We start from the raw sequence: 22229 nt of genomic DNA, 5'->3' as shown, positions 1-22229 counted from the left end.
AATGGTACGCTGAAGAAATGATACGAATGTGGTTCAGCGAGAAGTTATACTGCAACACAGTACATTTTAGTGCACAAGCTTTTAATAAGGGTAAACTTCAAGATACAAGATGAATAAATATTCAAGATAAGGAAAATGTTTTTAACAAAACACACTGGATATGTGCTCAGTGTGGCCATCATGAAATTCCTACTATAAATGTTGGATTACATTAAAGGTATAAACCATATTATGTTAGATAGCATTGGGTCTTTTCTTTGGATGTCTGCTGAAATTCCAGTAGGCATAATTGTTATCTCTAGAAGAGCGTAACTACAAGCGCAAATACCAAGGAATAACTATACTTAAGTCAGAAGTTGTAGTACCTCTAAGTACTCCCTTCAGGTCTTTAATTCAGGGTGTGGGAGGGGCAGCTCATGCCAGGAAGGCAAAGATGTAGACCTCATAAAATAGCCCCCACCCTTTTTTTGGAACACAGTTTTTTTTTATTTATTTTTTATATATTTAGGACCTACTGCTTTGGGATCATGCACTTAATGTCAGGGATACATTTCTTGTTGTTTCACTTGTTTTATGAAACTTCAGTAAAAAGTATTTAATACAAAACTATTAAAAGACCTAAAAGATTATGCTCATGTTAAAATAACCTAAGGATTTTCTTTATTCAGGTTGTTTTCAAACAAAACAAATGCATATGCTCATAGGGGTTAAGTATGTATTCATGCATGTAGAAGGGCATGGATCATGTCTGCATGTATGTTTGTGTGTGTGTGGGGGGCTGCTCTTACTAATTCAAACATTGTGTACTACAGGTTTATGAAATAAGTCTTGTTTTTAGCATAAAGGCAAGGGTTTCAGCTCAGTGACCTAAGTTCTTCCACAGACTTGTAAAAAATGCCAGCTAATGGAGCCTAGCAGTGAAGACATATAATCTAAAATAGAGGAAATCACAAACAATGGGGTATATGCAGGGTGGGGAAGGCAACGATTACAATTATGAAAGCATTCCATTATAAAAGAACATCTATTGCAAATCTGCCTGTACTGTCTTTGAGGAATCTTGCAACTGGTATCACTAATATGATAAAGGTGAAACAGAAATTCTCTCTACCTTAAGCTACATAAAATGCAAAAGCAGACAGTTCTAAAAAAGTAAGGTTCTAGAATACATCTGGTTCAAGATATGCAGGGCATGGAGGACTTGCAATATGGCTGCACCCTGAGTAACAGCTTAATTTTAGATCTCCCAGTGTGAAAACAGAAACTCAGAAAACAGAGCCAGTGAATGTCTTTTTTTTTTTTTTTTGGTAAATTTCAGTTACTGGCTAGTAAGTGCACTGCCTAGATACCAGCAAAGAAGAAATCTAGAGAACGTGAAAGCAAATCAGCAACAAAAAACATGAGAAAACATTGGCTGGGAAGAATCCTGCAGCTGTTCAGTAAAAAGCTGAAGTTCAAGCTCCAGCTGTAGTGAAAGACATGACTCTCAGTAATTCAGAATAAAAATTAATCAAATGTGCTCAGAGCTGATTAAAATAAATGAAACACTGAATGAGTATATCAACTCTAATAAAATACTAGGACAATGGAAGAAACTTTAGAAATTCAGATGAGCTGATAAAACTGCAAACATTAAGAGGCTGAAATGAAGAAAAGGCTGGGTATGAGTGAGACTGCTCAAGAAGAGATGCAATCGTATCAGCAGAAAGAGCTGATTCTGGCAAAACTTTGGCAAAAGGACAAAATAGTAAAAATTAAAGACATTAAGAATGTAAAAAATGATTACTCACTGTACACCAGGCAGAGGAGGAGTACATTTATTCCAGCAGTCAGGAAATGTTGAGGGGCATGTGCAAGATTCAAGCTACTATATCCAGCATTCTTCAGACTATTTCTTCCTGGAGGATCAAAATCATTTTTGATGCAGAATATGCTACGGAGGAAATACAAAAGTTTGTCCAACAAAAACTGAGCTATCAAATAGAAAGGGACTCTGCTTCTTATTCTTCTGATAATAAAGCTCATAGGCAGACTATGCTAGTGAAACCAATTTCCAATCTTCCAAAGGAAAATGCATGACAGACAGAGAAAAGTGCAGGAGTGGACTAAAAGAGCCAGGATTAAGTTGGAAATGAAGTATAGAGAGTGGAGTTGGGAGATGGAAATCTTCATGAAGAAAACCAGCAACTCAGAAATTAATGAACAAATGTAGTATAACAAAGCATCCATCATATTTGTAAAATATGGTAGAACAAGAAACCCAGGAAATAATGGACTTTTTTGACTTTCTTAAACTTGTAGGGGACTCCAAAGAATATGTCCTATTTGATGTCATTAATGTTTGGAAGAACATTAGGGAAGGAGGACGAAAGAGATTACTAAGTAAAACACTTTTTGTTGTAAAAGTATACAGAGCATGATGCAAGTAAAATTTTTGGGGAATCATTGGATTAAGGTACTTTGCTTAATCTAACAAGTTTTAAGTGGAAGCAAGTAAATAAAAAACAGAATGCAATGAAAAGTTTTCCTTTAGCAAATAAATGTTCACAGTGCAATATCAGAAGCTTGAACACAACTAGGTATGTGTTTTTTTATAAAGTTTCTATGGAAACAGTCTGATAACAGGGAAATAAAAATGGAGTACTTTTTTTTCTTTCAACTGCTATAAGAAAATGTTTTCTGAAAACCCTCAAGATGTTTTCTACATCTGGGAGAGGAATTAAGATAATAAAAACATACAGCAATTAGTGTAAGCAGAAGCAAATGCTGTGCTATGCATCTTAGCATGGATAATCCTCATTGAAGGCCAATTAAAGCCTGTGAGTTCAGCTGTCAATTAGGGTCATTTGTTCCTTTTAGGAGGGTTAAACTTCATTTGAAGATGTACATAATTTGATACGTTTGTATTAAATTAATAGGCTTTGGGAGTGTTTCTTCCTTTGTTTGAGTGTTTTGAATAAACTAAAAGTCTTTTACAATGAGGAATAGGTTCAAATGGCTATGACAAGAAAAAGCAGTATAGAAAACCAACCTACCAAACATTAGTGTATGCATGCAAGACAAAAAGCTGAAACTAGACATTTAAAAAAAAACTGTTATATGTAAGAGGTGGGAATAACATCATAACTGCAACACTTTCCATATTATCTTTGAACGTGAAAGGCCTCACAGGTATATACAAACAAGAAAGAGTACTGAACTATATTAAGAAATACAGAGTACAAACTGCCATGCTATATGAGACACATTTTCAAACAGACTATGTGACTTTGATAAAGAAAGGATTTCAGGATGATTATTCAGCAGACTACTTGGATCAACGGAAAATGGTTGCATGTATATTAATTGCTAGAGAAGCTCTAATAGTGATAGAATAGGAAGAAAAATATGACAGATTTGTGGTAGTAAGGGACTACAGGCAAGGGATGAGGATTACACTGGCATGCATTTATATTCCACCTAAAACTGCTACAGTACAGCTTAAGAGAGAAAGAATCAGCTTTCAGCAGGGAATATTACTGATAGGTAGGAAATAGAATTTGATTTGCAACTGTAAGGATATATCTGAGAGGTCTAGAAGGGAAAATATAACAAAAGAGGGTCGATTTTTAAAGAACTCTATGAAAATATTTGGTATGGAAGACATGAATTCAGTACTAGGATTTTGGAGATAATTATGTAGGTACAAAAACCTACTAGGCTACACAGAATTAATATTTCACAGGAACATGTGCATTTTATTGAAAGTTTTGATACACATCCAATAACTATTTCAGATCACTCACCAATAATAATTAAAATAAAATGTGGGTCATGAAATGAAAAATAAGACACTGGCACTACCCCACCTATCTATTAAACAGCAAGGAATTTAATAAATGGGTAGTGGAAATTTGAGAGTTATTAGGGAAGACAAAATTTTCTTCAGAAAATATAGTTAAGAGACCAGGATAAAATGAAAGTGGAGTTTAAAAAATAAAGGAGAAATAAAAGAAAAAGTGATACTGTTAAGAAGCAGCAAGAATTATTTAGAGGGTGTGACAAATATTAAAGTATTCCAGAATAGGGGGAAATCTCACAGGACAAAGAGGTGCAACTGCAGAGTGCTAGAGGAAAAATAAGGGACTACCTGGGTAACATGCATGAGTTTAGAAAGATTGCTATTAAGCAAAACTCCAGAGCACAAAAGCTTTTAGCATAATGGCTCAGGCAACAGAAAGTAGAAAGGATTGTCGCCAGGTTTAGGAAGTACAGAACAAGGAAAATTAGCAGAAATCCTGTAGAGGTATTAGAAATATTTTGAAAATTTTCTAAAATCTGTATAAAGCAAAGAAATGTGGAAATCAAAAAAATACAATTGGAAATGTTTTTGGAAGAATTAATATGCCAAGGTTAGACTTGTATGAGGCTCAATTAACAGGATAGTATAAGATGAGATACAAATGGTGATCTATAATCTACAGGAAAGTCTCTAGGAAAAGATAGCATTCCTGTGGAAGTGACAAAAATCTGGAAGGTTTTGTTTAACATTATTTTAAAAGGAGGAGAAGCGCCAACATCCTGGAAGAAAAGTGAAGTGGCTGCGATACCGAAGGATGATAAGCACACATGAGATCCAGCTTCATACAGGCCTATTTAAATTCTAAACTATTATTATAAAGTGATTAGGTTTAGAATGGCTAAAAGAATGGCAAAGGGGATACCAAAATTAATAGATATGGATCAATGTGGCTTCATGGAGGGGAAGCAAACATTTTACAACATTAACAGAAAACTGATGATCCAGAGGGAAGCAGAATATAAGAAAATATTGCTGCTATTGGTAGTCTTGATGCAGAGAAAGCATTCAACAGAGTAAGCTGGGATTTTATGAGTAGGGCAATGGAAGCATTTGCAACCTTGGACATAATAGTAAGGTTACTTAGGAGGCTACATGAAGGATCAGAGGCAAAAATTAAAGTGTGGGGTTCATCTCTAAGTTCTGTCTGAAGAGAGGAACCATGCAGGGTTGTCCTCTTTCTCCTTTATTTGTGCTATATTTAAAAGTACTGGCAAAGAAAATAAGGGACTCAGAAATTCAAAGATGCAACAGGTATGACAATGAAGAAAAGCTGACTATTTGCAGACTATTATGTACCTGATAAAACCAGAAAATGATATTTCAGTGTTGTGGAACATTTTTAAAACAGTTTCAAGTCTTTTTAGGATATAAAATTAATTAAGATAAAACAAAGGTAATAGTCAAACTATGTACCCAACTGTTTCAGCAATACGTATGTTTATGGGGACATGACAAAATTAAGTGCTTAAGAGTACAGGTTAAAAATGATTCTGTTATGGCAGCTAAGGATATGTGGGAAGAGACTAAACAAAAGACAATACAAAAACTGAAAAACCTGAAGCTCTGTTTTACGGATATGGATAGCAAGATACAAACAGTGAACATGTTTTTAGTCCCTTTAGTTTTATACACAGATCAGGCATATGTTTATCAACCAGAGGAGAAGTTGCGGATAGCAATTATTAAATATTTGAAGGATTCTGCCTGAGAGGGCAAGAGTCAAGTGGGATAAATTGATCCTTCCAATAGAACAACATTGATTTGGGATTACCTGATTTGAAAGGTCATTTTAATGCTACACAGTTAAGGCTCCTATATATAGCAAAAGCAGAAAGCTATAATTCAAAGTCAAAGGGGTGATGGTGATGATGATGAAACAGGAAAGGTCAAGAAATAAGGAGAGACTGAAATTTTGGCTGCAGATCCTTATGAAGAATAACAATAACCATACAGAATATTATTTTCAAAGTAGCAGAAAGTATTCCATGAACTAAGCCAACAAAGGACTAGAGAAAGGAGATTCTTCTCATATGGATGACTGCAATTAGCAGTACAGAGAACAGGCAAGAGGGGGCTGGAATTTACTGGGGAAAACTGGTAAAGGAACCAAGGTATTTGGAGCAAATAATTAGAAGGGGAAAGGTAGTAGAATGGGAAGAGGAAAAGAATACATTTGGATTACAGGGAAAGATCGATATTAGTATAGAAAAAGAGAAAGGAATAGGAGATCCTAAGTGAAAGACCAGCACTGGTAGAATTTTTAGTGGAATCTAGAAGAGAAGGTTCTGCTAAAAAAAGGGACAATTAGTACAGCATATAAAATATTGTATGATAACTATAGGAACTGATCACAGAAGGTTAGAAAGGATTGGGATGAGAGAATGGATAAGGAATTCACAAAAAAGCAATGGGAGGATATATGTATGGCTCCCAAATATGCAACATATCTAGAAGACTTAGTATTTTTGCTTGGAAGTGTTTTCATCGATAGCTTCATACCCCAAGCAGACTCCCCAAAGAATTTTCCTCAGGTAGACTGCAAATGTTGGTGGTGTGATGGGGAAGAAAGAGGTAATTGGGAACATATTTTTGGGAGTGCAATGTGTTGACAAACTTTAAAAATTCCCTGCAGACGACTGTGCAGAAATACTGGGTGAGCACTTTGGTGTAACTAAAGAAATGCTTTTTTATGCTGCAATACAGAATCGAAATTGTCTCAAGACAGCAAGGCTACAAATAGCAAATATAAGAGACAACAACACTGGAAGTGGGATCTTTAGAAAAAGGTAGGAGCAAATTACACAGAAAAAAAGGGAAATATGGGAACAGTACATGCAGAATAATGTTTTAGAGGTTGAATGAGCTTTGAAATGTTTGACTGACAATGACTGTATAGATCATCATATGGGATGTATAATGTTTGCAACTGAGAATATGTCAATATGGTTTGTTTTAATTTACATAAATGTAGAACTACCAATGTCATAAGTGACAAATGAATAACAATATTTCTTCTTTAAAAAAGACATATACAGTGTAGAATAAAAACATTAACAGTAGCTCTTATGCTCCACTGTTCCATATATATGGGAAGGCAGTCAAAGCTCTTATGCTCCACTGTGTTCCAGATATATGGGAAGGCAGTCAACTTCATAAGTGTTTGGATAGTACTCAGTTGTTTAGTGCATAGGATAAACAACTGCCATTTATAAAAATCCTAACAAGCCAGATGCTAATCTTTCAAAATCATACCCTGCCTGGTAGTAATATCATGGAGAAGTAAAACAGTTGTAGCAGCTGTAGTGCCTACACCATTAGGAAGAAATTAGCCTTGTATGTTATTTTTAAGAAAACATTTATTACAAAAAATTTTAGAGCTCTCGCTTGAAAAATGTAATCTGTCAGTTATGGCACTAAAAGATTCCAACTACAGCTTTACTTGATGTTGGTGGTTATAATGAAAAAGGGCAATACAACCTTGCAATCAAATAAATCAAGTCTTCAAAATTATTGCCACAATATTAAAATTAAATTATAATATACAGGTCACTGCTTCTTGTCACTGTTCCAGTTAAAAACAGTGAGTTTTGAGTGCCACAAAATATCACTAACTAATACTATTTTATTTTTTCATAGTATCATAGTAGAATACTAGTCTATCAATCCAAGGGGCCTTTTTAAGCCCAGCCTTGTTTCCCAATAACATTTGATAGGTATTGGTTCCCAAGGGTTTTATCGGGGTATATATCCTTGGTCATGTGTGGCCAAGCATTTACAAGCTTCCTCTCTCTAGAGACAGGCACCAGACCATGGGTATAGTCACAGCTCCCCATCCACTGATCCAAGTTTCACTTGAGTAAGCGCAGGGATAAGAAGTCTGATCCAGACAAATGGGAGCCTCTGAGACGTATACCTGCCCCTCTACCATGTCCTATATTTGCTGTAGGCAATGTTTAAGTCACTGAATCAGGTGTTCCTGATGCTATTTATTTTACAAATGTGCAACAGGTCTATTAAGGGTGGATCAGAGGATATTTTGTAGGCCAGGCACTGGTCACCTCTCAACAGCCTTGAGGAGACTAAACATAAGGACAAGGATTTGAAGCAGTCTGCATAGAACAACTTTTTCACACCATACATTCTTTTCTGAGATGAAGCTCTGAGGATGCTCCATTTGTTTGATATGCCTGGCCAAGTACATACAAATGTGGCAGTGCACTCAATGATTGGTCTTATGACAGCACAATGGAATGATGACATGTTTTGTTCTAGATACCATACCCATGCTTATAAATAGGTTCATAGGTTCATAGGTAGATACTAGGCTATCTGCCCTAGGGCATTTATAAGCCTAGCCAGAGTGTATTTGGCTTCCGCCTCCCTATTAGATTAACCTACTGTGTGCCTCTGTAAAGTAGGTCACAGAAGGTACCCTTTTAAGATTAGTTTACTGTGCCTCTGTCTAGCAGGGACACAGAAGAGATCCCAGGGGTAAATTTGCGATTTCCCATCCACGCGTCCAAATTTCGCTTGAAGAGGGTCAGCGAGGGGCTATGTCTAACATGAATTGGGATTCTATTCCAGAGTGAGGGGAGCCTCTGGGAAATGAATCTGTCCCTCCAGCATGTCCTATTTATTTTTGTGCTGAGGTTTAGGTCCCTGGAGTGTTTAGCTCTAAGGGACTTGGATTTTTTGAGGTGGAGCATGTCCATTAATTCTGGGTTTGACATGGCTTTGTACGTCAGGCATAAATCGCCTCTGAGTAGGCGGTAAGCAACTGAGCAGAGCTGGAGTTTCTTTAGTCGAGCTGCATAGGACATCTGTTTGTAGCCCATGATCCTCTTGGTGAGGTACTTTTGGGGTCTCTCCAGTTGCTGCAGGTGTCGGGTAAGGTACATCCCAAAAGGGGCACTGTATTCAATTATGGGCCTGATGAGTGACGAGTAGAGGGGCACAATGACCTCTCTTGATCTAGATGCGAACCCTTTCGTGATAAGGTGGGCTATATAGAAGGTCTTTCTAACCACTTTGGCAACGTGATTATCAAAGGAGAGATTACTATCTACGTTGGTCCCCAAATCTCTAATGACTTCTTCCGTACTTAATGGATTACCACCTATGTGGTAATTTGTGGGCACCTTGTTTTTCCCAAAGGGGATGACTATGCACTTTTTAGCATTTAGCTTAAGGCCGTGGTTCTGGCACCAAACATCCGTCTCTGTGAGACCCTTTTGGAGGATGCTTGTGTCAGCTGGAGATTAGATTATCTCCCCCAGTTTGCAGTCATCTGTGAACTTTGTCAGCCATAATCCCCCCGTGTTAGCCTGAACCTCAGAGAAGTATATACCGAACAAGAGAGGTCCCAGAACTGAGCCCTGTGGGACGCCACTTGTAACTGGTTTGGATTCAGACATGGCACCTGTGATTCTGACCATGTGGGTTCTATCTCTGAGCCAGTTTGCAACCCATCTTGTGATATAGAGGTTGATATTTAAGCTGGTAAGCTTATTTATGATGCCCGAGTGGGGTATTGTGTCGAAGGCTTTTGCGAGGTCCAAGTAGGCTGTGTGGACTACCTTGCCCTCATCTATGGCTTTGGTAACCGTTTCAAAGAAATCAACTAGGTTTAAGAGGCAAGATCTGCCCTTAAAGCCGAATTGGGTAGGGTCCAGTGTCTGGAGCAAATTGTGCAAGATAGAATGATTTTCTTAATACAGTAGACACGTGGTTAAATGCCAAATCACTACCTACAGCAGTGATGGCAAACCTTTTGGGTTTGGCATGTTAAAAGCTCTTGGCACAATATAATGCAGTGTACTTCATATGAGCAACGAATACAAAAGCAGAGTCTTTGGTAACTCCGGCGTTAGTGATTGCTGACGTGTCACCCAAAACATTGTGGGGTATATGTCACATTTGACATGTGTGTCATAGGTTCGCCATCACTGGCCCACAGGCATTTCTAAATGTCTCCCTACTGAAATGTCAGCACTCTAAATGCTAAGTGCAGAAAAGCTGGAAAAAAGACTGAAAATACGAGAAGAGCCCATAACTATAAAATTAGATGCTATGACTCGAGACAAGTATTTAGAGTTCAGACACCGTGTCTTTTGTATCCATGAACATCCTACCTCATTGACTGTTTATGGTGGTAAACCACCTGGGGGTGGGGGGGGACCACTTTCCACTCAAGGAACTGAATGCTCCTCCATGTATCTCAGCTTGTTCTCTCACTACATTTGCTGCTGTGGCGCCAGCTTCAGAGTCACTACACTACACTACCCCATGTCTCCCATGTTCTCTGCATCCAGCTGCTTCACTCTACAAAAAGGTACATTGGATTCGTGATCATTATGGTTTATTTCAGTTTAGTTCAAACTTGTACTAGAAAGATATAACTAAGATTTCACTGTGTTTAAATGTGGCTAAGTGTTGTCTTTGCTGTTAATGTGTGGTAAATATATCAGCACGTGTCTACTGACTTTTTACTCTAGGTTGCAGTAATAGCAGCAAAGTTTGGCTTTCTGCTATTAATGTGTAGCAATTGTATTAGCAAGTTTCTACTGGCTTGGTCTTTTACAGCAGGATTCAGTGAAACCATCTCAATTTTTCTTGTTGTTGTTTGTACTGCAGTTACATTAAGTAAGTCTACAGTCTGTTGCCACCTGGCTAAGTGTTCTTTCTTTTATTTATCTCTTTTCTTTCTTCCTGTTAATCTGTAGTACATATGTTTATGTTATGTATATATGTTCCCACTCACTTTTGCTGAAGGCTTCTATTCTAATACCTGATTTTAGGTTTGTATGAACTAACAAATTTCTACTTCTAAACCTACATTTCAGTAACCCCACACTTGCATGCATCCACATATCTCTTGTTAGGTTAGTTTATTTTTCTTTCTGCCCTTCTATACTGTGGAAGCCACCATTTTTATTTAGTAATACCAAACTTGCATACCTGCAAATATCTCCTGTAAGTTTATTGTCCTGTTTAAAGGCTAGGAAACTGAAATGCAAAAACTGTGAAATATAGTGCACTACTCTTGTTTGCCAACCATTACTTAAGGTGGATGAGTACAGACAAATAGTACTGTACCTAACTAGTTCAACCATCAAGAAATCCTTAACTTTTTCTCTCTCTCCCTCCCAGTGAAACAAGCACAAACACCTTCTGCAGCAGTAGTCAGACTTATCATATCGCACTACCTAAAGAACTTGCACAGCTGAATTTCACCTGCAGTTGGCAAATGTTCACAAAGTTAAATCTATGTAAGGCAATCCGCAAATAACTTAATATGTTAAGTCTAGTGTGCATTGTTTTGTAGTGTTGAATCTGCTGGAAGGTTATCCCCACCCCTACTCACTCACAGGCCTTCTACTGCTGAAGGTGAAGTTACATTAACACTTCAGAATATTTTACTCTTATCAATGTAATATATATCCCTGGAAAGGCATTGAAAAGCCCAAAAGTATAAAATTAGATGCTGTGACTCAAGACCAGTATTTAGAGTTCAGACACCGTGTCTTTTGTATCCATGAACATCCTACCTCACTGATTGTTTATGGTGGTAAACAATCTTGGGTGGGGCTTCTTCCTGATCAGTTCGCTCCATTCACTCTGCTCCCCTTCCCCATATCCCACCCTCCCTTAGCACCTCTACTCTTATCCTAAGCAGACCACTCCCCCTCATTCCTATGATCCAATTATATACAATTCTACCTTGTCCACACCCACATTTCATGCACACGTTACTTTCCTTTATTTAGCCAAACCTTATCTGCTCTCCCTTACATCCATCACCTTGAATTCACATGCCCTCTACTATACTTTTTTCCATCTTACTCTAGTTTACCATCACAATACAATCACCACCTCAACATATTTTAAATTAACACCACCTTCTCTTCTACTATACATATAAAATTAGCATTTCACCATAATTCTACTACTGACCAATTGCATTTCCTCCACCCATTCTTATCACAAACTGCAAGGTAAAACACCTAACCACATTATCAAATTATCAACGCCCACTCTGAAGTCAAAACATTTCTAACCTTATGTTCAGCTGCACACATCACATTTCAATCTCTATTTACACCTGATACTACATTCATACATACAAATACCACATTTACTATGTTAAACTCACTATCACAGTTGACATGCTCCTCCTAACTTGCCCAGCCTCTTTACTCTTAATTCTCAGCCTCATTACAGCTATATACGCACACACTCCCATACACCAATACACATCCTCCTCCTCTAACCCTCTCCCCAATAAACAACACAGCTTCTCATGTATCTCACCCCAGCTTTTCCCCTATACCTCTCCCATTCTACTCAAGCCACAAACTGGCCTCCTCACCTCCTATGAAACCACACTTGACAAAAGTACACACACCTAGGAATAAAAAACATTCCTCATTACCTATCTACACAAATGTGGAGACATACATCCTAACCCTGGCCCACCCTCTAACCCTAACCACAAGAGTAACCCCAAAGATTTAAACATACTTACTTAACCTTAGAAGTATATGTAATAAAATAGCCCCACTGCATGCCTGGATTGATAAAAATAAACCTGACATACTAGCCCTTACTGAAACACGGCTACATCCCAATGTAAAAGAATCAGAAATAATACTGCCAAACTTTGTAATACTCAGAAGAGATAGATCTAAAAAAGGGGGTGGGACAGCACTTCTATATCCCTCTACAGTCAACATCACACCCTACACCAGTAATATACCCATCTTTACCAATGCTGAGGTACTAATCTCCTTTTCGAAACTCTATATATCAAAAAGAATTTGCAGAATACTAATATATATCCCACCAGGCAGCAATGTAACAGTATTGGAAAATATTTTTCTTGGACATCCCAAACAACCTCAGAAGATGTAAATATAGATTGGTAAACCATAGCTTCTGACTCCCCCACCAATAGCAGAAATGTGCATGTTTTTTCTCAGCTTACCAATGCTCCAACAAGATACAGCAAAGATCTTACCTGCCATTCCACCTTAGACTGGATTCTAGTATCCCGCCCTGCCAATTACACCTCTTGTGGTACACTGTCTAGCTCACTGAGCGATCTGCTAGCTTACTCCCTCAGAACAAACTCCCAACAACTAAGATAACACACTATAAAATCAGTTAAGAACTCCAACTAATTTTTGTCAGCATAAATTCAACAATCTCCTATATGAAATAGACTGGACACCCCTTAAACAACCACCCCTTAATGATACTGTACTATACTTTAATAACACCTTCCTTCACATACTTAATACACGAGCTCCCATTTGTATGAAAAGAATCAAACAGAACTCAGCATCATGGCTCTCTAAGGAATGTAAACACCTGATGAAGCAAAGGGACCTAGTCTGGTCAACCTGGAAACAAAACAACAATGAACAAAATTGTGTTAATTAATTAATTAATTTATTTTACATTTGTTGACCGAGATAGTCCAACTGGACATATGTCTATTTTCAGCGGAGGCTCGGGGAGAAAAGCTCCAAGATAATACACATTGAACATTTAGTAAATGCTAGTTTCAAGCAGATTGCAGTCATAACCAATACCAGCATTTAGCACACAGAGTACTAAATTATTATAAAACACTTTATAAAACATAACATTATTTTCAAAGTTAAACATACATAACATTACATTCAGATTTAAGACACATTGAGCAGCAGTTATACAATTGACCCTTCCTGAAATGGTGTGGTAGAAAAACGTTAGTAGTTGAAGGTAAGGCACCTAAGTAATAGAGAGGTCACTAGTTGGGGTTAATGCAAGGACATAACCAATGAGTATTGAAGTATTTCTTGAGTTTGTTTTTTAATTGAGTTAGTGAGGGTTCTAGGGTCAAGTCAACTGGGTGTCTTTTCTAATTTTTTCCAACAGAGTTGGCAAACAGAGAGTCCCCAGCTGAGTAGTTGGATTTGTATGTTTGAAAGAGGAGTCTAGTGGATGATCGCAGTGGCCGGGTGCTGGTGTAGGGGCTGATGATACTTTTTAGTGCAGGTGTATTTTCTGGTTGGTAAAGGACTTTATGAGCCACTATTAGCTGGCTGAACTCCAGTAGGCTAGGAAATTCAAGCCATCCTAGGCGATTTAGGTTGTGACAGTGGTGTGTCTGGTAGGCTGTGCCAGTAGCAAATCTGGCAATGTGGTTATAGCAGGATGATAGCTTATTAAGATCTGTTTTGTTTAAGTTGGAGAATAGAGGTTAGGTGTAGAGAAGAGTTGATAGTAGATGGGAATGAGCAATTGCAGTTCTAGCAAGTTGGGTAAGGAAATGTTTGAGTCTGTAAAGGGACCCAAGTTTTTTATTAATGGTTTTGATAGTTTGATTGATATGCACATCGAACTTTAGGTTATCAACTAACACCCAGTAGTTTAGTTTGGGCTTCTAGGGAGATGATAGTGCCATTGTTAATGGTTATGTTGAAGGATGGCAGGGGGGTCCTGCGTGTGGGGGAGAAGAGGAGCAGCTTAGTTTTGATGGGGTTTAGGATTAGATGTTGATTGGAGAGCCACTTTTCCACTGTATTGAAGGTATTTTAGGTTAATGTGAATAAAGCAGCTGGTGAGGTGTCAGAACAAATCAAGGTGAAGTCATCCACATATTGAATGCAGGTGTAGCATCTGGGATGACTGAATGAAGGTCGCTGATAAAGATGGAGAAAAGAAGAGGTCCTAGTATCAAGAGCTGGGGGACTCCTAATGCGATGGGTAGGCGAGATGGTAGCTTGTCCTGCCATAGGACTGCCGGTTGCCTGACCTGCAGGTAGGATTGAAACCATTGGAGTGCATGGTTGTTTAGGGAGAAGGCCTTCAAATATTTATAAACATTTTGTGGTCAACCATGTCAAAAGCCTTGGATAGATCTAGAAAGAGTGCCGAGGATACTTTGTTATTATTACGGTTGTGGTTAATGATGTTGGAGAAAGAGAGGAGGGCAGAAGTAATACTGTGGTGTGGCTTAAAGTCTTGCTGAAAGTTGGACAACAGCTTGTTCTGTGTGAGGTAGTGCATGAGCTGTATGTGTACACACTTCTCCATAATTTTAGCTAGAGGTGATAGAACAGCTATGGGTCTAAAGACAGTTCAGTGGAACTGCCTTCTTTATGGAGAGGTATAACATGGGAGATTTTCCATATAGTGGGTACAGTAGCTTCAGATATAACTCTGTTGATCAAGATTGAAACGGGGTATGCTATGGTGTCAGCAGCTTTTTGCAGATAGTCTGCGGGGAGGAGGTCATCAGCCACGGTGATGGGTCTTAGTTTCTTAAGTAGGGCATGAATAAGTTGAGTAGGAACAGGTTGGAAGGTAAAGTATACTTGGGTACTGGGTGCGGCTAGTAGGGCATGAATAAGTTGAGTAGGAACAGGTTGGAAGGTAAAGTATACTTGGGTACTGGGTGCGGCTAGTAGGGCATGAATAAGTTGAGTAGGAACAGGTTGGAAGGTAAAGTATACTTGGGTACTGGGTGCGGCTAGTAGGGCATGAATAAGTTGAGTAGGAACAGGTTTGGAAGGTAAAGTATACTTGGGTACTGGGTGCGGCTGCATTAGAATTAGAGCCATTAGAGAGAGTTGGCTGGCTAGAGACTGGATAGTCTGTGTGAAGAAGCTGTTGAAGTTATTAGCAATGTCTACTGGGGATTTTTGTTGGGAAGCTGAGGGGGGAGGGGTGGAGTGGTTTGTTTATTCTTGCCCAGAACTTTTGAGGTTTGTTTTGGTGTTTTTGCAGTAGATGGTAGTAGTGTTTTTTTGTCTACGGTTATCGATGTTTTGGTGTCATTCCTTAGCTGTCTGAATCTTAGTTGATCAAGTGGGGCTTTGGTTTTTCGGTAGGTGGCCCATGCTTTGTTTTTGAGTGAAATTTTGTTTTTTTTATCTTTAGAAAGCCACGGTGCAATATTAACTTTGTTTTTAATAGAGCGGCTGGGAGCATGGGAGTTAAGAATAGCAAGGAATTTGGTGTTAAAGTATGCTACTGCTTCATTTAGGGGGAGACTTTTTAGTGCTGACCAGTTGCATGCCTTAATTTCATTTTGAAACTTGGTGAGAATAAATTTCTTGTTGTTTCTTAATGTTCTTTAAGTGGGTTGGTAGGAGCAGTCTACTTTGAGCTTGATTACATAGGTGAGACAGTGGTCACCTGGGTCATCAGGCAAAGTGCCTGATTTATAGGATTGAAGATGGGTACTGACGAATATCCAGTTTAGGGTACTTTCCTAGTTATTGGGTTTTCCTGTCCTGGTGGGGGAGGTTATGATTTCAATAAATCCACAGAGGTTTATGTGGGTTGTGGGGTTTAATAACAGCAAGTGTTCCAGTCAATGTTGAAATCCCCAAGAACAATTGTTTCAATAATAATTTCAAAACACTACGTAACAAAGTGACAAAATTATTATCAACACAGATAAGAAGTCACATTATTCCCAGCTTCAGCTCCAGCATAAAATCAACCCCAGTAAATTTTGGCACTCCATATCTTTTCTACTTAATCCGGGAAGAAATGGAGAGCACACCCTTTTACCTGATACTCCTCCATCACAAACAGCCGAAATCTTTAACAAGCACTTCATATTTCAGATCTACTAACCAACACCCCTAATGGTGGGCCCCCCACCCTTCAACCTATTCAAACATCGACCCCAGGCCATCAACTACTTCTAACCCTGTCACTACTAACCCCCCTACTCAACAAAATGTCATACAAACCCCATTCTCATTTCAGCCCATACCCACTGACACCATTAAGAAATTGCTACAAAAGCTAAAACCCTGCTCTACTTCAGCTGACAATCTTCCCCCATACCACCTCAAACTGGCTGCTAACTCAGTCACCTACCCAATCAGTATCCTTATAAATAGGTCTTTATCCAAATCAGAAGTACCTACCATATGGAAACAATCTCATATCACCCCCATCCACAAAGGCGTCAACCCTTTTGTGATCCATCCGATTTCCACCCTATATCCATTTTGTCACCCATATCCAAAATTCTCAAGAGAGGTATCCCATCAGCAGGTAATGCAATATCTATTGCAAAACAATCTTTTAACCAAAATCCAACATGGGTTCCAACCTAGCCACAGCACAGCTACAGCCCTATTATCTTTTACAGACACCGTGAACAAGGCCAGAGATGCAGGATGCTATACAGCCTCAGTATTGCCTGATCTCTCCAAGGCCTTTGACACAGTGGCTCACCCCTTACTTTTGAACACACTGTCTAACTTAGGCTTCTCACATAACACAGTAAAATGGTTTCAGAGCTACCTCAAGGATTGCAAAGTAGTGAAACAGTCCACCAAACTCTCACCCTTTCTCTACAACCCAACTGGAGTCCCCCAAAGCTCCATCCTAGGACCCCTACTCTTCAACATTTTCACAAACAACCTTCACACTGCCTCTTACCCTGGGACCCTCATTCAATATGCTGAGGATTCCACCATAATCTGCACTGCTCAATCACTTCCAGAACTACTCACAAAAACTCAACAGTCCTTCACAGCAGTTGAATCCTGGCTAAGAAATGCCCAACTATTTCTTAATCCAAAGAAGACAAAACTAGTACTCTTTCATCCCAAAAACACCTCCCTGTCACTAATCATTTCAACATCCTTGCATCTGATAACACTGCCATAGAAATAGTGCAGAAAACCAAACTTCTAGGTGTTATCATTGACAATAAACTTTCATTTGACCCCCATATACAGCAAAATATAAAGAAAACTCATCAAAATCTGGGACTCTTATATACAAACAAACATTTATTTACTGCAGCAACCAAAACTACCCTTGCAAAAACATTTTTACTTCCCTCCCTTCTTTATAGTGCCCCTATCTTAACTAACTTACAGAATTCTACCCTAAGCAAGTTGGAAAAGTGCTACAACAAAGTTGCAAAGTTTGCCACAAACCACTGTGAACCACTCCTAGAATTAAACTGGTTTGAACTACCCAACCAACTTGACTTTATTCAGCTATCCACCTTGCACAACCTTATTTTCAAGCCTACTGCCTGCCCTACTTGCCAATCTAGTTGCACCTTACACACCAAATCAATCCCTACGATTAGAAGACAAAAATCTCTTAGCTATCTCAAAACCCACAAGAGAACCTGGGCACACTCTGTATTCATACTCTGTCTCTATACATTGGAATTCACTAACTCTAGCTACCAGGTCGCCTGGCCTTACTCATTTCAAAGTCTCTAAAAAATCATCTCAAAAATACATGGCTCTGCTCCTGCATAAAGCCTGCCTAATCCTCAGATCTTCCTCTTCCATCACATTTCAATCCCTCACAGACTGCAAGATCCTAAGGCTCTTCTAACTCCTTCTCTGTTTCTATACCATATGCTTAAGCTACTGTTCAGGCTTTATTGCGTCTTTTCTTCTTAACTCTCTCTCTCCACTATATGTCTACATCATTAACTTTCTGGCTGCTATTTTCCTAACTGAAACTAATATTCTATTTTGCATGTACTATAACAGTCAATGTCACACACTGCACTACCTACGTACTTTTTTTTTTTTGACACTATCTACATCATGTATGAAGAGTAACTATTACAGTCTGTAATGTTTTAACTGTATAGAATTGTGTAGTAATATATTACATCTTGTAGCAGTTTGTTCTTTCAACTTATTTTTTGGATGCTATTTCTAATGTAATCTTTATTGTATTGGATTATATTGTATTTGTATTGTACTGTATGTGGAGTTTTTCTCCCTGGACCTCTGCTGAAAATGGGTTCTGTAAACTCAGTCAGACCACCAAATAAACAAATGTCAAATAAATAAATAGAAGAGTGAATTTCAAAAATCACTCTTCTCCTTAAAACTTCTTTATACAAGGCCAGTCTTTCAGCTATTCAGTCTTGCATTTGGGGCCTTGTTCCCAACACTTCAAATGATTACCTTAACAAATCCATGACTACAGAGTTTACTCTCAGGGGTGTATTGTCAATGGCCATCTTTCAGAAAGATACTATGATGCATTTTCTGGCACTGAGTTCTAGACCATGACTCTTGCACCAGTTATTAGTGTCTGTTTTTATCTTGGGAGGACTCAATGACTGCACCCAATTTGCAAACATCTGCAAACGTGGGCTGCCAGAGGACCATGATGTTGGCCTTGACCTCAGAGAAGTAGCCCCAGCACTGTGCCCTGAGACACCTCACTAGCAATCGGCCTTTTTGTGAGGGATATTTTACCTTGTTGGATATTGCACCTCCTCATTTTGCCATGAATTGTTTCCTTTTGTTATACAACCTACTAGTTCTTGGATTCCACCAGAGTGACTTGCTTTCTGAGTTGATGCTGTGCTTATGCCAGGTATCTACAAGCTCTTTCTATGCAGCTGTTAATATGATAAGGATTTCTGTGAATGATTCTGCAAAGGCAGCCAGTTTTCTCAGGGTTTGCTGGGCACTTGAAATTTTGCCAGGGTGTCACTTAGTATAGAAGTTTTCCCTAGAATAACTCCTAAAAGTTTTAGGATTGTCTGGTGTCCTTGGTTTTACCCTTACTTCAAAGAAGACAGCTTTATGGTCTGACCTGACTAGCGAAATGAGAACCAGGTTGAGGCTTTTGGCATCCCTAGTGGGCATACAGACTATATGGTCCAAGTTGTTTGCATTTATAAAGTCCAGGAATCTTTCAGTCTGCATGTGAGGGGTCATGTATGAATCACAGTTTATACACGGGCAGTTAAAGTCACCCACAGGAATGGTGTTAGGCCGGATGGGAAGCATCTCCAGCACATTTAAGTATATACTATGGTTTTCATGGGTCACACATGGGATCCTACAGGTTGCAAGGATATTGCATAGGACTTTGTCTAAGGTAATTCAGATGTGGAGATTCTCCAGAGTGTCATACAGATGGACCAGGGTTGAGGTGTGTTTGTTTTTGTCCCTTCCTTTGCAGTAGATGGTATAAACGTGTAGAAGACATTGTAGCCCTCCACTACCAGGGTGCTCTCCGCAGCTTTAAACCATGTCTCAGTAACTAAACTTACGTCTACATTCACCAGAGTGAGGACAGCTTGCAGGAACTGGAGCTTCTTGCTTAGACTCCTGGCACTCAGCCAATATTCAAAATCCCAGCAGGGACTTGCACAGATAGGGTCTATATTTTAAGATCGATGTTTGAAAACATCGAACATATGGTCGACACCATATGGTTGATGTCTTCAAACATCGACCTTATAAAAAGGCAAAAAAAAAAAAAAAAAACCATAACGGGTTTAAGCTACTTAAATATACCAACTCCGAGACTGCACTACATTGCAGTAAACGGAAATCTCCCCTTAACAGAGATTTTCATTTATACGCTCGAGATTCTGAGCATTCGATATTCTCTTGTCGACGATGTCAGATTTGACATCGTTGGCTTTCGAGAATATAATATAGACCCTACAGATAATCTCTGGCAAACCAGCATGGTCTATCAACTATATCCTCCCAGGCTGACAAATACTGTACCCCCCTTCAAATGACACCATACTCTAAGCCAATTTTTAAAGTCAATTATTTTCTGTTCATATTGCAGCATCATCCTTGGAGAAGGTAGAATGCATAGTCCAAGAGCTCTTTCATGTCTATCTTCATGTAGTCCAAAGAGATGCATCTGAGATTATTTATGCCCACATGGACTATAAAAGTCATACTGGTATTTGTGGTTCAACAACCTAAGTGGAAGCATGATCTAACAGACACAAGCCCCTGATAGACAGCTATCTCTCTCTATCTCTCCTTACTTAGCATGGTAAGAGGGCGATATGTTTTTCTCACAGTGGAGTCTCCTATGACCAAAATATTGGGCTGTTTGGAGATGTTAGAAGTGGAGATATATGGGATGGGGCTGTGCCAGTCATGTTAGGTGTTGATTTTGTAGAATACTCTTGAGGTTGCTGAGGACACTTATTTTATTTGTGCAATGTCTAGGAGGTATTTCGGGTTTAAGGAGATTACATTTAAGAGCCTCAGCCTATGAGGGTCTACATGTCTGGGTCACACTATGTGACATAAGTGTAGTGTGTGTGTTACTGATTATCTCTTATTATAAGTGCTCCAGTGTCATTATGTAACTACATCTTTCACACACCATTTCAGTTTAAGAATTAAGTGATTGTCAATAAATATTGCCTCAAGATGTCCATATTCACCATATTTGGTGAAGAAATAGCAGGGATATGCATGTCCACAACTATGGGTCGTTATTTCTTGTTCTACAAGGGGATGCACAAGAGGGGTTTACAGCTGGATAGCTTGGTTACTGTAAGAGTATAGACTGCAATCAGGACCAAGATCAAATTCAAGGTGGGGGGTGTTCTTCAGTGTACCAACTAATTGATCTTTCCACAACCAAGTACTGTGGAAATATCAGGGGCACTATTAACCACCCTTGTTCAATGAGCAACAATGTAAAATATACATAATTGATAGAGGAAGAGAAAATTGACTAAACAAAGAAAACAGCCCCCTGACCAATCTAGCAATCTCTTTTAAAGCCTTCATGTGTAATCCCAAGCTAAGGCAGATCAGGCCACGTCCTACTCCCACTATAAAAGCAGTCCCAGCTTTCTTAATGTAAAACCACACTACAGTTAGTCCAAAGTGAATTCAAACAGGACACTCAAACAAGCTAGCCGGACACAAACTTAAAATGACTACAAAGCAGAGACACCAGCAGCAAGGGCAATAAATAGTACACCGGTTTAAGTGATAAAGGGCAAGAAATACAATAATTACAAAATGCAGCAGTAGTATTCTTAAATATCTTATAAAAGTGCAAACAAATCACTGCAAAGTACACACGTGTTGGGAATGCACTGGATACAAGCCAAGTGTTTGTGAGCTTTGAGGAAATACTCCTAACAATATTTTCTGTGAGGAAGCACCTCTGCATCTGGTGTCACAATTCCTCCTGCGTATACAACTGTTTTCACAGGACTAAATGAAGGTATGAATGACAGATGCAACAAAATATATGCATTTAAGTGACCTGTAACTATTAAGTTCTTGAACCAATAACCATTTCATCTCCATCTGAGTAACATGAATACAATAGTCTAATTTATGAAACAGATTTGCACAAAAATATTACTTTTATATTGGTGTTATACCCTTGAATGCATTCAATGATGTCGCATCTCAACACATCAGGAGTCTTCATTCAATTTAATGCAAGGGAAAACTAGGTGCGTAGTGGATTGCAAACATTCCTAGGATTACAGTTACAAATGAAAAAAAACTGGCATTTAAAAATGAATATATGAAATCTACTAATAGCATTCTAATCGCAAACTAACTCTATGTAATGAACAGAATGGAGAATACCT

At 38.7% G+C, this 22229-nt stretch overlaps 1 protein-coding gene across 1 annotated transcript in view; it reads right to left on the bottom strand.

Annotated features, from left to right (window-relative positions):
• Window positions 1-22229, bottom strand: part of PARD3B (par-3 family cell polarity regulator beta) — a 5075916-nt gene that overhangs the window by 3865804 nt on the left and 1187883 nt on the right. The window lies entirely within an intron of this gene.

The sequence above is a fragment of the Protopterus annectens genome, chromosome 6.part1, assembly GCF_019279795.1.
Source record: "Protopterus annectens isolate FY-2018-M chromosome 6.part1, PAN1.0, whole genome shotgun sequence".
Lineage (NCBI taxonomy): Eukaryota > Metazoa > Chordata > Ceratodontiformes > Protopteridae > Protopterus > Protopterus annectens.
Note: the sequence above shows the minus strand (reverse complement) of the source record. Positions and strands in the feature narration are given on the sequence as shown.